The sequence below is a fragment of the Oncorhynchus keta genome, chromosome 22 (genome assembly GCF_023373465.1).
Source record: "Oncorhynchus keta strain PuntledgeMale-10-30-2019 chromosome 22, Oket_V2, whole genome shotgun sequence".
NCBI classification, from domain to species: domain Eukaryota; kingdom Metazoa; phylum Chordata; class Actinopteri; order Salmoniformes; family Salmonidae; genus Oncorhynchus; species Oncorhynchus keta.
In genome coordinates, this window is record NC_068442.1 from 8445628 (window position 1) to 8462231 (window position 16604).

The window sequence follows — 16604 nt, forward strand, 5'->3', positions numbered from 1 at the left end:
ACTGCAATAAAACTTTATAGAAACAGAATTCTTTGGAACATGGTGATGATAAATTAACATTTGCCTAACTAGAATAACAAGTAGATTAATATTAATCTCTAGTTGATACTGAGGGACATATTCTATCATCACACCAGTGTACTAGATACTCTGGATACTCCTAAGTGGTTGAAGCAGTCCATCTTCAGGAAGAGAACACTGTTCGAGAAGCTCCACACCCCAGGGATGAAAGTACTTTGACAGCTTGTGACTCCCGTTGGGTCTCATAGGAAAAGTCTGTTCCAACAGTACTTCCGACAGTAGCTGCTGCTGCTCATGCACAACAGCCTGGATCGGTGGGCGCTGGATCATTTCTGTCACCTGCCCTTTGTTGTTTGGGGTTGAAAGGGCAGTGGAGGTACTAGGATGGCAGGCAGGGCAGATGCTGGGATGATGCTGGTTGATCCTCTCTGGTCCATGGGAGGCCATGAGGTCTCAATAGGGCTCCCGATTGGCGCAGCGGTATAAGGCACTGGTCCCATAGGGCGGCTCACAATTGGCCCAGTGTCGTCCGGGTTAGGGTTTGGCCGGGGTAGGTCGTCATTGTAAATAAAAATGTGTTCTTAACTAACTTCACAATTTAAATAAAGGTAAAAAATAAAATGAAGGTGTGTGTGTGTGCGACCCCTTACAACTGGCTTTGCTCCATCTCTTCAGAAAGAGACTCTTCATCCATCTCCAAGATCGAGGGCAGTGATGGAGAGACACACACTGGGAAGAAAGGCCCAGACTTAAAGTTAACGTCCCAGTGAATGGGCTTCACTCTCTTCCTGCGCCCTCGTTGGCTATTCTCCCGCTCGGCCTTGGCACGGGAGGCGGGCATGTGCCCCCGCTTGATAGGAGGCTGTTCTGCCAGTGGGACCAAGGGGGTCAAGAGGGTATCAAAGGGGCACTTCTCACCCGCCTGCACGGCTCTCCTATTGGTCAGTAAAGGGGAGTGGTCAGTGCGACCTGTGTGGCTGGGCGTAGGTCTGGTCAGGGGTGACAGCCATCATCTCCACAGACTAAAGTTGGACCACAGAGGAACAACCTCTCAGTGCTACTGAAGGACAGGGGCTCAGAGGGTAATATGATTTGTTTGTCACCCAGTTGTTCCGGTAGCTGCTGGTCCAGCATAGCAGACCGGATCTGTAAGAGCTGGATCCTCTTCGACACACGCCGTGATCTGGAGTTGGCAGGCCGGGCTGGCACTGGGGAGGCAGGTGGGGCAGGCACTTGGCTGGAAGGAACCGGAGAAGCAGATGGAGTAGGCACCAGAAGGTCAGGCACATTGCTGACCATTGTGGTAGGCAATGGGATGGCCATCTGGGCAGGGGAGGCTGACACTGCAATGGTTGGCAGCACATGGAAGAAATTGGTGCTCTCCCTCCCATCCATGGAGTTTATAAGATCTAAGGTCTGGTTAGGGAACCTCAGAGTGCTGCCATCAGTATGTCTTGTTATCCTAGCTATCCCGGTCTTGGGTCGAGCCAGGCTTCTGCTGGCCTGGACCTCCGGCTGGAGGACATCCACAGGAGAACATGGCGGCTGCAAGAGGCTGCCGTCGGACAGAGACCGTCTGGCCTGAGCAGGAGGAGAGTGGGGCCTTTGGTCCTGGATGTTAGACCTCTGGAGAGGATTGGCCTGGATCCTGACCTCAGACTGGCTGCATGGAGTCCCAGATAAAGAAGCTACTGCCTTGGCTGCAGTGGAGCATAAATTGGGCCTCCGAGGGATGCTTCCTGATGTCTGTGGTCTGCTGGATTTAACATCTGGCTCCTTCTCGTGGCTGGAGGTAAATGTGCTCCCTCCGGTTTTGGTTTTAACCGGACCCAGACGCTTGCTACCCATCTGTCCCTCCAGCTGCAGACGAGGCGTGCGAGGCACCTTGAGGGTGTTTTTGTTCATTTGGACAATGAGAGAGGTCACAGTGAGCATTGGGAGCTTGATGGGTGGAGTGGCCATTGGGAGCCTTCCCATGTCAGCCCTCTCTTTCGTCACATCCATGTTGTGGAAGTGGGATCGGCTATTCTTTCTCCCTGGCGGCATTGGCTGTAGGACAATATCACTGGCACACCGGACACTGAGGATGTCTGTCAGGCTGTTCTCAGAACTGTTCTGACTGGTCTTTTGTGTCCTAGTCCTGGAATTCCCTCTGTCTTTCATGGCTGTGAGAGTCACAGTGGAGGAGCAAACAACATGTTTGAGAATATTATATATTATTATATATTAAAATAGAATTTGATCAAAGTTGTTATTATAAACTAGTGTTTTTCCACTTTCAAAGGACATTCCAATTCCTGCCAAAATGTTCACAAATTCATAAAAATGAAAGATTTACAGACTAAGGCCTACCTTCAATTTGGACTTCCAGATAATTTGCACACGTAGGATTTGACTTTACAGTTTGAACAATATATTCTTGAAAACAGAAACACAAGACCACAATACCTAGTTTAAGAAAATACTTTTTTTTTGTCACAAATCACAAAACATAACAGTTTTTCTTACAGTTATTGATCAAATAAAGTTGTCATAAGATAAAAGTAGTGTATTTGAGATTATTTCATTAAATTATAGGTCCTACCTCAGATATGGAAGAGCATCAATGACCTGTCTATGAAATGTCTATTTTAACAAGAGAATGCTTCATTATGACATCATGTACATTATGACATAGCAGCCATCCACATCATAAAAGTTTGTTAAAACCACTTGAATAGGCATGAAATGTCAAATTAAATACAATAGGCCTAATTCAACAATTGAATAAAAACAATACTTTGACAGTAATTATTCAGTTTATTGTCTTTTATTTTCATTACAGTAGTGGTTTTGAATTAATTAAAATGAGAGTAGGCCTGGTGAGTTTAGTAGAACTCGATCTCTCATTGAACACCTGTGTGGAACGTTCACAGCTGACGCCACAGACACCTTTGAAAGAAATTCACGATTTTAGTTTCATATTCAATTTATCAGCATATATGCACGACAAATAAATTCCCAGTACTCATATAAATCTGATAATCGCAATTATCTATTTATTAGAGCATCCTCTTAGAATGAGAATCACTGTGGTGTCAATGTTTTTGATTATGTCCAAGTAGGAACATAGCTACAGGTATTTCGACTTCTATACTATAATAGTAGTAGTTGTGTGTGTTTTCTTGTCGTGCATTCGTTTTGAGTCAACGCTAATCCCACAATATGTTGGTCCTGTTCGGTATTAGCACCGTCAGCCAATAGGGGAAGTGACATGCCTGATGCCTAAATTGATGTTGTCAACCAAACACATTTCAATTTCACTTTAGAAATACAATAAATAGCCTGTTAATTTGTCGACAAAACAAGTTCATAAATTATATGTTGGCTTCAGGTCTCCAACTCAACCAAAAATGAAAGTGAAAGAATGGAATTAAGCCAGTGTCTTAGATTGAAGTATCCAAGCAGTAAATATATCCTTTAAAATGTTGAAATTTGGAAGCGTTGTCAACTAATCACAATTCAATATTACTTTTGTAATACAATAAATAACCATCTTACAAACTAATGTAACAGTATTTATTCAACATTAAAATAAGTAACAGATCTATGGCCACATTTTGAGGCTACTAAGTCGCTCTGGATAAGAGCGTCTGCTAAATGACTTAAATGTAAATGTACTGTAACTATACATTTATTCCTATGTAATGTTCATCATACAAAGCGTGCATGTTCAAGACAGCATGCCTACTGTAGGTTGTGGCGGATCTGTGGAGATATTCACAATTGTAGAATCTCGAACGACATTGATGACTTGCACCATGTACTTTTAACGTATTCTCAACTTCAAACCAAGTAATTTGGTTTGGCTATTTGATGAAGCACAGTGTGGTTTAGTCGCCAGGGTTGTGGGTGCGATTCCCACGGGTGACCAGTGTGACCGTATGCTAAATGACTCAAATGTAAATAACCAGTGATGGAAAAAGTACTCTATCGTCATACTTGAGTAAAAGTAAAGTTACCTTAGTAGAAAATGACTCAAATAAAAGTGAAAGTCAGCCAATAAAATACTACCTGAGTAAAAGTCTAAAAGTATTTGGTTTTAAACATACTTCAGTATCAAAAGTAAATGTAGTTGCTAAAATATACTTAAGTATCAAAAGTAAAAGTATGAATTAAAAATTCCTTAAATTAAGCAAATCAGCCATACCCAGACATCATTTAAAAACAAAGAATTTGTGTTTAGTGATTTGTGAGTCCGCCAGACCAGAGGCAGTAGGGATGACCAGGGATGTTCTCTTGATAAGTGTGGGAATTGGACCATTTTCGGGTCCTGCTAAGCATTCAAAATGTAATGAGTACTTTTGGGTGTTAGGGAAAATATATGGAGTAAAAAGTACATCATATTCTTTAGAAATGTTAAGTAAAAGTAAAATATGTCAAAAACATAAATAATAAAGTACAGATTCAGTACTTTAAAGTATGTTTACTTAAATACTTTATATCAAAATAAAGAATGTTGCACACTCCATATATAAACTCCCAGTAATGTATTGGGTATTTACCAATGTTTTTGCATCACTGTACCTTCTTCAGGGTCATGTCATGAATACTTGAACCAGGTTATGTAGACAAACATTGCAATTAGTGCCATAATGATTAAGTTAATTCGAATTAATTAGTGAAAATGTTTTTAAAAAACAATCCCTTATGGCATATTAACTATATTAGGCTATTGTTATCGTATAGAGACATCATTGAATATAGTACATCATATTAGTATCCACATACATTATTGTTTAATTCAATTTCACATATTTATTTGTTTCGTATTTCATTTCATATTTGTAACATGTAATCTTTTGGTTCAACCTTAATCTATAATGAGCATCATCAACAGGGGGAACATAAGGTGTACACTAGTAAGCTGTAGAAAGATTATATCAATTTATAAGACTTGTTCATAAAAGAAGGAATTGTTCATAAGAAGGGCCTGAGATCAAAGTCAATATTCAGACCACTAGGGGTCAATGTTTTTAGAGAGGATATCCTGTAAGGCTCCCTTTGTCGGCTTTTCCACATGAACAGATGATGAGATAGATTACTCCCGTGGTCTTGCATGAGATGATTACCCCTAACAGGGATGTTTCAACCTGTATGTGGGTGTCTGAAGAAGGATGTTTTTATAATGCTATTGCACTGTGCGCATGATCCACATTTGTAGTTCCCATTTGGGATAGGTGTCAAGAGTGTCTGAGTGAGCTCAGGGGGCATGTCAGATCTCACCAAGCTATCTCCAATATTGTGACCACGCTTATAGACCACCAGCGGGGATTCCTTGAAGGTGTGCAATTATTTTTTTGTCTGATTGCAGAATATGCCAGTCCTTTTTCAGGATTGCTTTAATTTTCTCCGAACCCTTGGTGTATTTAGTGCAAAAGATGGTTGCGTTGTTTTTCTTCCTTGGTTGAGTTAAGTAATTCCTCTCTTGGTTTTGAGATATTTTCATCATTGCAGCATCAAGAGTTTTGTCCTTGTAGCCTCTCATTTTGAATTGATCTGGCAATTTTTTTGCATTGCTGTCAAAATCTGTCTGGTGGTCACAGATTTGTTTAATCCTGCATAACTGACTGTATGGTAGACCATTCTTGAGGGGAAGGGGATGCATACTATTTACACATAGCAAGGTATTGCGGTCTGTGGGCTTTGTATATAAGTCTGTGTGTACTGCATCATTCTATTTGATGATCCATAAGTCCAGGTAGTGTATTTTTCTCTCATCAGTCTGCATGGTGATTTTGAGGTATTCAGAGCTTTCGTTTGGTAGAGTTTGGAATTCATTTAGTTCCTGCTGACTTCCTTCCCAGAGCACAAAGACATCATCTATGTATCTCTTCCCTAGGATGATTTTAGAAACTTTCACTGCGGAGTGAGCGACTTTATTTTGATAGTTTATCGTTTATTTCCCCACACAAACACATTTTGCTGGGTGTGCACCAGCTCATGTTTTTAATCTGCTTAAAAACTTTACACCACTGTAAATAACACACATATGGGATTTTATATATGGAGTGTGCGACTTTCTTTATTTTGATATAAAGTATTGTATCTGTACTTTATTATTTATGTTTTTGACATATTTTACACTTACTTAACAACATTCCTAAAGAATATAATGTACTTTTTACTCCATACATTTCCCTGACACCCAAAAGTACTCATTACATGTTGAATGCTTAGCAGGACAGAAAATGGTCCAATTCCCACACTTATCAAGAGAACATCCCTGGTCATCCCTACTGCCTCTGATCTGGTGTACTCGCTAATCACTTCCACTATATTTAAAACCAAATACTTTTAGACTTTTACTCAGGTAGTATTTTATTGGCTGACTTTCACTTTTATTTGAATCATTTTCTACGAAGGTAACTTTACTTTTACTCAAGTATGACAATTGAGACTTCCGGAAATGGCTAAGCTCTAACAAGAGGTGACTGCGTAGCGTCCTCAAACTTTCAAACCTTTTTAAGGCATTTGACACGGTTTACCTGTTTGTCAATAGTGAGTTGGAAGTTAAAACATCTATTGTATCGCCAAATTAAAAGATGCCCAATATGTCAAAGCGTCAGACAAGGCATGGAACAATGCCCCTCTCTGACAGCCCTTCTTCGGATTCGGCAGATACTAGCTCGGAAGAAGCACCAGCATGGTTCAGAATGGAGATGGATGAGGGTATAACAAAAATCCAAGAGACACTTTCTGAACACCTCAGCAAAATTGATGTACTGGTCGATAAACTCCACGAAGACCAGAAAGTCACAAAGGGACGAGTGACAAAGTTAGAAAAAGACCATGCTGACCACCAGGCTGCCATCCTGGACCAAAAAATACAAGACGTTGGAAGACGCCATCTCTAAACGCAAGGAGAAATTGGATTATTATGAACATTTCCAAAGGCGCTCGAATTTGAGACTTCAAGGTTTCCCGGAGGCCGTAAAGGGAAGAGACGCGATCTCCTTTCTACAGGAATTGATTCCCAAAATTCTGGATCTACCCCCTCCCGCGTACTCACTGGAGATCGAGAGGGCCCATCGCACCCTACGGAGGCGGCTGCCTGGCCAGGTTGCACCCAGGGCATTTGTCATTACAATTCTACACTACCAGAACAAGGCTCGCATCCTCTCTGCTGCCCGAGCAAAGGGAGAGCTCAAGTATGGAGATGCCAGAATCATGATCTTTCCGGATCTTTCTCCCACACTACACAAGAGGAGGATGGCTTTCTCCCCACTGAAGAGACTTCTACGTCAGGCTGGCTTGGCATACGGCCTGAGCTACCCAGCGACTTTGTGGATCGAAACCAAGAATGGTGAGCGCACATTTGACTCTGTGAATATGGCTGAAACATACATGAGGAAAGAACTTCCTGACTTGTCTACTACATCCCGAGGAACTGTCTTTTGAACATGGATACAGTGGATAGTGAACTGTTAGCACATGATGAAACAACGAAATTACTCATATGATCGACTGGCTGGATGGCTGGCTAGATGGCTAGTGCGATAATGACTAGCGAGGTAAAGTTGGATGTTAGCTAATGTTGGCTGTGCTACTTAGCCAGCTCGCTAAGTTTACAAGGTAGCTTTAGCTACTATACGTCCACACTATGCCAGGTAGTTACAATTTTTCTGTATACTTTAATTTATGCAGAGAGGTCCAGTCGGGTTTGGTTAAATAGTTAGGTGGCTTTTGACTGGGTTTCAAGCCTAACTATGTTTATATTACTTCAGGGAATTTGAGCTACTATTATGTTTGTTGGCTTGTTTATTGATAGAGATATATGCTAGCATTACTGATACTGAGACAGGGATAAGTTACTCGCTGGCCGCCTATTTGCCAACGAGCTGACAGCTTTACACTTGTGTATGTGCATACGTGTGTGTATGTGTGTGTGTGTGTGTATATATATAATATTTTGGGGGACAGTGAACTCAGGAGGATGGTGATTGTTTAACTACTTGTCCCTATTTTATGAGAGATTATTGTTATCGTCTGTTAAAGGTTTTCATTTATACATCACAGCTTGATATATTTTCTCCTGACCTGCTGGGTTGCGTTTGTGGTCATCGCTTTTGTCGCCTCGCGGCACAGGTCTCAGGGCGCATTGGGGAATGCCGATTGGTTGACATTTGGGTGTGCGTGTAGGCTCTGTTGGTGACTATGAACGCACACAAGGTTTTTGTTGTTGTTGTTGAGACATGCTCAAGTGGGGCTAAATAGTCCGGTCATTATTGTTGTAATAAAATTGTATTTTGTTACTTGACTAACAATATTTTTATGCTACAAGGAACAGTCAATGTACTTCTAATTCCATATACATATAATTTAGAATTTACCTAATTAGAGCGATGCTATGCATAGTAGGTACATCTAGTTTAAAGACTAGCATCTAAGGATATGGATTCTTTCACTCCTTCAGTTGGGGAGGGGTTGGGTGGGTTTGTGTTAGGGTCAGGGTATTAGCTCAAGAGATGTTTACTACTTTAAACTTTCATAATTTTATTTTGTACAAGTTGTAAACACTCAGTGCAATTTGTTTCTTTCCTTTTCCCTATTTCTTATTTTCTTTAAAGATGTCTGCACGACATTTTTACCCGGACTCGAGTATTAGCGACGGAAAAGCCTCCAAGAAGAAGCTAGCTTCAGATAAAACTAGCGCCATTAGCCAGGAGCAAGAGAACCCGCTCCCCACGAGGCACAACGAATGCCAACCTCGCACTCTGTCGAAGACATCCTCCTCTGAGTTGAGATCCCAACGTCCAGAACTAAATACCAAATTAGATGCCATTAACTCTCAGCTCAGTGCGATAGGGGCAAGGTGACAATCCTGGAAAACGCTTTGCCTGACATCAACAACAAGAACCATAAATGCGGGGCGCCTGGACGAGGCAGAGGGCGAATCCTATCCATGGAAAACTTATTGACAGATGCCATGGAAACAATAGCATATGCTAAAAAGAAAATCGAGCATCTGGAAGAGAAAACAGAGGACCTGGAAAACAGGGGCGAAGGAATAATTGTGTTCTATTCAATCTGGGCAAAAAGAAGAGGAAACATGCCACTGATCCGCTACCTGCAAGACTAACTTCCCGAGTGTCTCCACATGTCCACCGACAGGCCCATAGAACTCGAGAGAGCTCACCGAGCACTGAGGCCCCCACCAGCAGCCAGACAACCACCGCGCCCAATCACCATACGTTTCCTGAGATTCACCGACAAGGAACGAGTCCTACAGGCGGCGAAAAACAACACCATCACAGTGGGAAACGCCAAACTCGCTTTACACCAGGACCTGTCAGCTGGAATACGCCGAAAGCGCAGAGAATTTGACAAAGCGAAGAAATACTGCATTGACCGAGGCATCTTCAGGGGATTCAAATACCCAAACGAGCTCAGGATTCTTCACCAAGGAGCCTTGCGACACTTCAAAACTCCCGAAGAGGCAAAACGTTTTTTGAAAGACAATCCTGGCCAATGAGAAACAGAACAATGACTAAATGCGATTAATGCCATTACTAAAGGAGGTAAGACGACATATAGCCGATATCCAGAGACCCACCCCCTAAATGTCATTATAGCCGTCCAATTTATATTTATTTTCCTTTAACTGAGAGGGATGGGCTGTATAGCCTAACCTAGGCCTGCTAATGTTTCAGCCTACTTTTATTTCCCTGTTTTTTTGTTGTTGCTATTATTACCTGGGGTTCCCTATGTCCCTTGGGGAGGTATATGTAGGCTGGGCTATTGATTTTATTTTCTCCCCTCTTTTCAAATCAAATCAAATCAAATGTATTTATATAGCCCTTCGTACATCAGCTGATATCTCAAAGTGCTGTACAGAAACCCAGCCTAAAACCCCAAACAGCAAACAATGCAGGTGTAAAAGCACGGTGGCTAGGAAAAACTCCTAGAAAGGCCAAAACCTAGGAAGAAACCTAGAGAGGAACCGGGCTATGTGGGGTGGCCAGTCCTCTTCTGGCTGTGCCGGGTAGAGATTATAACAGAACATGACCAAGATGTTCAAATGTTCATAAATGACCAGCATGGTCGAATAATAATAAGGCAGAACAGTTGAAACTGGAGCAGCAGCACAGTCAGGTGGACTGGGGACAGCAAGGAGCCATCATGTCAGGTAGTCCTGGGGCACGGTCCTAGGGCTCAGGTCCTCCGAGAGAGAGAAAGAAAGAGAGAATTAGAGAGAGCATATGTGGGGTGGCCAGTCCTCTTCTGGCTGTGCCGGGTGGAGATTATAACAGAACGTGGCCAAGATGTTCAAATGTTCATAAATGACCAGCATGGTTGAATAATAGTGAGGCAGAACAGTTGAAACTGGAGCAGCAGCATGGCCAGGTGGACTGGGGACAGCAAGGAGTCATCATGTCAGGTAGTCCTGGGACATGGTCCTAGGGCCCAGGCCAGTTGAAACTGGAGTAGCAGCATGGCCAGGTGGACTGGGGACAGCAAGGAGTCATCATGTCAGGTAGTCCTGGGGCATGGTCCTAGGGCTCAGGTCCTCCGAGAGAGAGAAAGAAAGAGAGAAGGAGAGAATTAGAGAACACACACTTAGATTCACACAGGACACCGAATAGGACAGGAGAAGTACTCCAGATATAACAAACTGACCCTAGCCCCCCGACACATAAACTACTGCAGCATAAATACTGGAGGCTGAGACAGGAGGGGTCAGGAGACACTGTGGCCCCATCCGAGGACACCCCCGGACAGGGCCAAACAGGAAGGATATAACCCCACCCACTTTGCCAAAGCACAGCCCCCACACCACTAGAGGGATATCTTCAACCACCAACTTACCATCCTGAGACAAGGCTGAGTATAGCCCACAAAGATCTCCGCCATGGCACAACCCAAGGGGGGGGGCGCCCAGACAGGCCGACCACAACAGTGAATCAACCCACCCAGGTGACGCACCCCCCCCCAGGGACGGCACGAGAGAGCCCCAGCAAGCCAGTGACTCAGCCCCAGTAACAGGGTTAGAGGCAGAGAATCCCAGTGGAAAAGGGGAACCGGCCAGGCAGAGACAGCAAGGGCGGTTCGTTGCTCCAGAGCCTTTCCGTTCACCTTCCCACTCCTGGGCCAGACTACACTCAATCATATGACCCACTGAAGAGATGAGTCTTCAGTAAAGACTTAAAGGTTGAGACCGAGTTTGCGTCTCTGACATGGGTAGGCAGACCGTTCCATAAAAATGGAGCTCTATAGGAGAAAGCCCTGCCTCCAGCTGTTTGCTTAGAAATTCTAGGGACAATTAGGAGGCCTGCGTCTTGTGACCGTAGCGTACGTGTAGGTATGTACGGCAGGACCAAATCAGAGAGGTAGGTAGGAGCAAGCCCATGTAATGCTTTGTAGGTTAGCAGTAAAACCTTGAAATCAGCCCTTGCTTTGACAGGAAGCCAGTGTAGAGAGGCTAGCACTGGAGTAATATGATCAAATTTTTGGTTCTAGTCAGGATTCTAGCAGCCGTATTTAGCACTAACTGAAGTTTATTTAGTGCTTTATCCGGGTAGCCGGAAAATAGAGCATTGCAGTAGTCTAACCTAGAAGTGACAAAAGCATGGATTAATTTTTCTGCATCATTTTTGGACAGAAAGTTTCTGATTTTTGCAATGTTACGTAGATGGAAAAAGCTGTCCTCGAAATGGTCTTGATATGTTCTTCAAAAGAGAGATCAGGGTCAGAGTAACGCCGAGGTCCTTCACAGTTTTATTTGAGACGACTGTACAACCATTAAGATTAATTGTCAGATTCAACAGAAGATCTCTTTGTTTCTTGGGACCTAGAACAAGCATCTCTGTTTTGTCCGAGTTTAATAGTAGAAAGTTTGCAGCCATCCACTTCCTTATGTCTGAAACACATGCTTCTAGCGAGGGCAATTTTGGGGCTTCACCATGTTTCATTGAAATGTACAGCTGTGTGTCATCCGCATAGCAGTGAAAGTTTACATTATGTTTTGAATAACATCCCCAAGAGGTAAAATATATAGTGAAAACAATAGTGGTCCTAAAACAGAACCTTGAGGAACACCGAAATGTACAGTTGATTTGTCAGAGGGCAAACCATTCACAGAGACAAACTGATATCTTTCCGACAGATAAGACCTAAACCAGGCCAGAACATGTCCGTGTAGACCAATTTGGGTTTCCAATCTCTCCAAAAGAATGTGGTGATCGATGGTATCAAAAGCAGCACTAAGGTCTAGGAGCACGAGGACAGATGCAGAGCCTCGGTCCGATGCCATTAAAATGTCATTTACCACCTTCACAAGTGCCGTCTCAGTGCTATGATGGGGTCTAAAACCAGACTGAAGCATTTTGTATACATTGTTTGTCTTCAGGAAGGCAGTGAGTTGCTGCGCAACAGCCTTCTCTAAAATCTTTGAGAGGAATGGAAGATTCGATATAGGCCGATAGTTTTTATATTTTCTGGGTCAAGGTTTGGCTTTTTCAAGAGAGGCTTTATTACTGCCACTTTTAGTGAGTTTGGTACACATCCAGTGGATAGAGAGCCGTTTATTATGTTCAACATAGGAGGGCCAAGCACAGGAAGCAGCTCTTTCAGTAGTTTTTACTTTTACTGTGGTCTGGACGAGAGCAACTGTGTTATTTACTCAATGCGGGGTGGAGAGGATGAGGCATTTCTTTGGTGGGGAGAGGGAGACGTTGTGCGTTGCTAACTCTTCCCGGTTTTTGTTTTATTCGGAACACAGAATTGAGACTGAGCGGGGGGATAATAGATCCAACGGGATGTGTCGAGTTGTTTGGGAACTCGGCTGGGGTGTTCAGAGATTATTATTTTATGTACACCATTTATTTTCCTTTTATGTGAACGCAGCTGTAATTACTATCCACTTTTACCCAGCGATGACTTGCACTAAAGTTCGATTACTGCTCGATGACGATGACTAGTACCTTAAATCTATTGACATGGAACTGCCATGGTCTAGGGCATGCAATAAAACGAAAAAAGATACTATGTGCTCTAAAAAAGGAAAAAGCAGACATTGCGCTATCACAAGAGACACACCTCTGTGATGCTGAACATGCCAAACTTCGCAGAGCTTGGGTGGGACAGGTGTATTTCTCATCTTTCAAATCAAACAGTAGAGGCACAGCCATACTTATCCATAAAAATGTTCCATTCATAATAGACAAAAACATATCTGATCCGGAGGGGAGATTTATTGTGATAACATGATCACTATATGGTCAACCAATTACTATATTAAACATATACGCCCCTAACACAGATACTCCTGCCTTCATGTCAAAAATTATAACCCTGTTCAATGAGCATTGTGTCTCCTTTGGCGTGGTGGCCAGAGATTTTAATTGTACCCTTAACCCAACCCTAGACAAATCATCTCAAGTCCCCGCTTCCTCTAAGAAAAAAGCAATGGAAGCACACAGGCTAGATCTTGAGAGGGAGCTGGAATGCTGTGAAAAAATACATAAACAATCCCTAGACAGCACCTCCTGGAGTCATCTTAAAGCAGCCAAAGCCAAACTGAATTTGGACTACACTCGGGAGATAACTTTTTTTTTTCTTTACTAAACAGAAATACCATGAGTATAGCAATAGGCCCAGTAGATTGCTTGCTTACCAATTAAAAAAGGAGCAGTCAGAGCGTACAATCATGGCTATCCGAACAGCAGAGGACGAGGTCACATATGACCCCAAAAAGATCAATTTAACTTTTCATGATTTTTACTGCAAACTATATACCTCTGAGAGAAAACACACAGAGGCAGAACTCCACTCTTTCTTAGAGGGAATCTCGCTACCTAAACTATCAGAGACTGACCAGGAAGATCTCAACTCCCCTTCACTCCTGAGGAGATCCTGGAGGCAATTACCTCCATGCCACCTAATAAGTCCCCAGGCCCAGATGGATTCCCCAGAGAGTTCTACAAAGCTTCATGCCAATGCTGGAGGTTTTGCAAAAACGGAGTTCTCCCAGACTCAATGCACACAGCTCGCATTACAGTGTTGCTAAAAAAGGACAAGGACCCCCTATCCTGCTCGTCCTTCCGGCCCATAAGCTTGTTGGATTTCGACAATAAAATAATTACCAAATTGCTCGCCAAAAGACTAAACACTCTTCTTCCCAAAATAATAAAAGTGGACCAAACTGGATTTATTACAGACAGATACTCTTCTGATAACATTCGCCGTCTTTTTGATATTATTGATCAAGTAAACGCACAAAAGACCCCTGTCCTGCTGGCTTCACTGGATGCTGAGAAGGCGTTTGACAGGATGGAGTGGAGCTTTCTGTTTTCAGTCTTAGAAAGTTCAATATGGGCCCAAATTTTATTAAATGGATCAAATCACTATACTCTCATCCAAATGACATGGTGACTACTAATGGACTGAACTCTGACAGATTCCCTCTGGAACGGGGCACAAGACAAGGGTGCTCGCTGTCCCCGCTGCTCTACTTGTTGGGGGCGGAGCCTCTGGCAGAGCTGATAAGGAGCAATCCAAGTATTATGGGTGTTTCTGCAGGCGGCCTGCAGCACAAGATTTCGCTACGCGGATGATGTCTTGCTCTACATATCCAACCCTGAGAAATCCCTCCCTCTCATTTTAGACACAATTGCTCAGTATGGCAAGTTTTCAGGTTATAAGATCAATTTTAACAAATCCACTGTCTGCCCTCTCAATATTACACTCACCAGCTCTATGAAGACACTTAGTCCTTTCCAATGGAAAACACAGGGGTTTCAATACCTCGGGATCTTCATAACACCAGATCTGAATAGCCTTTTAAGGAAAATTATCTTCCACTCCTGGATCGAATCAAGAACGATCTCCAAACCTGGATCTCCCTCCCAATTAGCTTAGTAGGAAGAATTAATGTAATCCGTATGAACGTCCTCCCTAGACTGAACTACTTATTTCAGATGCTCCCATGCTATCTCCCAGTTTCCTTCTTCAAAACAACTAACCAAAGCATCACCAAATTTATATGGGGCAATAAAAAAACCTAGGATCAAGTTTTCCACTTTCTCAAAACCTGAATCTAAAGGTGGTCTTGCCCTTCCCTCCCTTCAATTGTACTACTGGTCTGCCCAAATCCGCAACATGCTAACATGGATCACAAACAGACAAGAGTCAACGTGGATTCAGATAGAAGCCCAATCCTGTGGTTCATTTCCCTTAAGCTCAATTATATTCATTAACAACTTTAGTGAAGTGGGCAACATAGCCAAAACCTTTGCGATTTACAGCACCCTACTAGCGTGGAGGGACTGTAAGAAATACCTGGGCATTTCCTCCCAAATATGTTCTCACTCGCCTATAGTAGGCAACCCAGACTTGCCAAAAGCCCTGAGGGATGCCAACTTTAATCTTTGGCATACTCTAGGAATCAGGACCTTTTCAGACCTATTTCATCAGAAAACCACTACACTGAAATCCTTTCAAGAGCTCTGCAGTGAATTCGATGTGCCAAGATCCCATTTTTTAAAATATCTTCAAATTAGACATGTAATTTCCTCATTTACCTCCAAGAGGAGGTTTAGAACTCAGTTGAATGAAGTTGAAACCCTTCTTGTCACAGCACAATCCATTAAAGGCAAAATATCTTACATCTATAGACTCCTTTCTGAGAAAGGGAGCTCCTCCTTTACTCCTATGAAAATAATCTGGGAAAAGGACCTTGGTCTGACTATCAGTGGTGAGTTATGGGCGGAGGTTTGCGACAGGGTATACTGCTCCTCTACAAGTGTAAAAATGAAAGAATCTAATTACAAATTTTTGTACAAATTTTATTATACTCCTTTGACACTCCGTAGAATGAAAACAGATATGTCTCTAACTGTGAAAGATGTACCTCTGAAAGTGGAACCTATATGCATGTATTTTGGAGATACATGTTGTGTAAGGTACTGTAAAACCTAAAAACGAATTATTGGCCCGTCGTCTCAGCGAATGCTAGAAATAGCTGATAAGAACCTTGATAGTGCTGCTGCAAGTGTTATATGTTTTTTTTTGTGTTTTTATTTTAATTTAGTTTTGAGTACGTGTGCGTATGTGTGTGGGTGTATGTATATGTGCGTATGTATGTACATATGTATGTATGTACGTATGTATGTATGTATGTATGTATGTATGTATGTATGTATGTATGTATGTATGTATGTATGTATGTATGTATGTATGTATGTATGTATGTATGTATGTATGTATGTATGTATGTATATATATGTACCAAGGAAAATATATAGATTAAGAAAAAGAAATGCTTTTTATTTGACTTTATCATTCATTTTAATTGTATTTTAATTTTTTTAAATGTATTATTATTTTCTGACTTTTTATTTTTTAAAGCCTGTCACATCTGTGAATGTGGAATGTGTTTTGTTGGTTGATTGAAAAACAAGAAAACTTAATAAAACTTTCAATTGAAAAAAAAGATGTCTGCACCTAATAACTATACTTTTGTGACACTTAACATTAGGGGTACTAAATGCCCAGTCAGCGCAAACGCATTCTGAATGATCTAAAGCAGCATAAGGTTGATATAG

The 16604-nt window shown here is 42.2% G+C and overlaps 1 protein-coding gene across 24 annotated transcripts in view; it reads right to left on the reverse strand.

Moving 5' to 3' along the window:
- The window catches only part of LOC118400733 (uncharacterized), a 126585-nt gene that overhangs the window by 84076 nt on the left and 25905 nt on the right, over positions 1 to 16604 (reverse strand). The window lies entirely within an intron of this gene.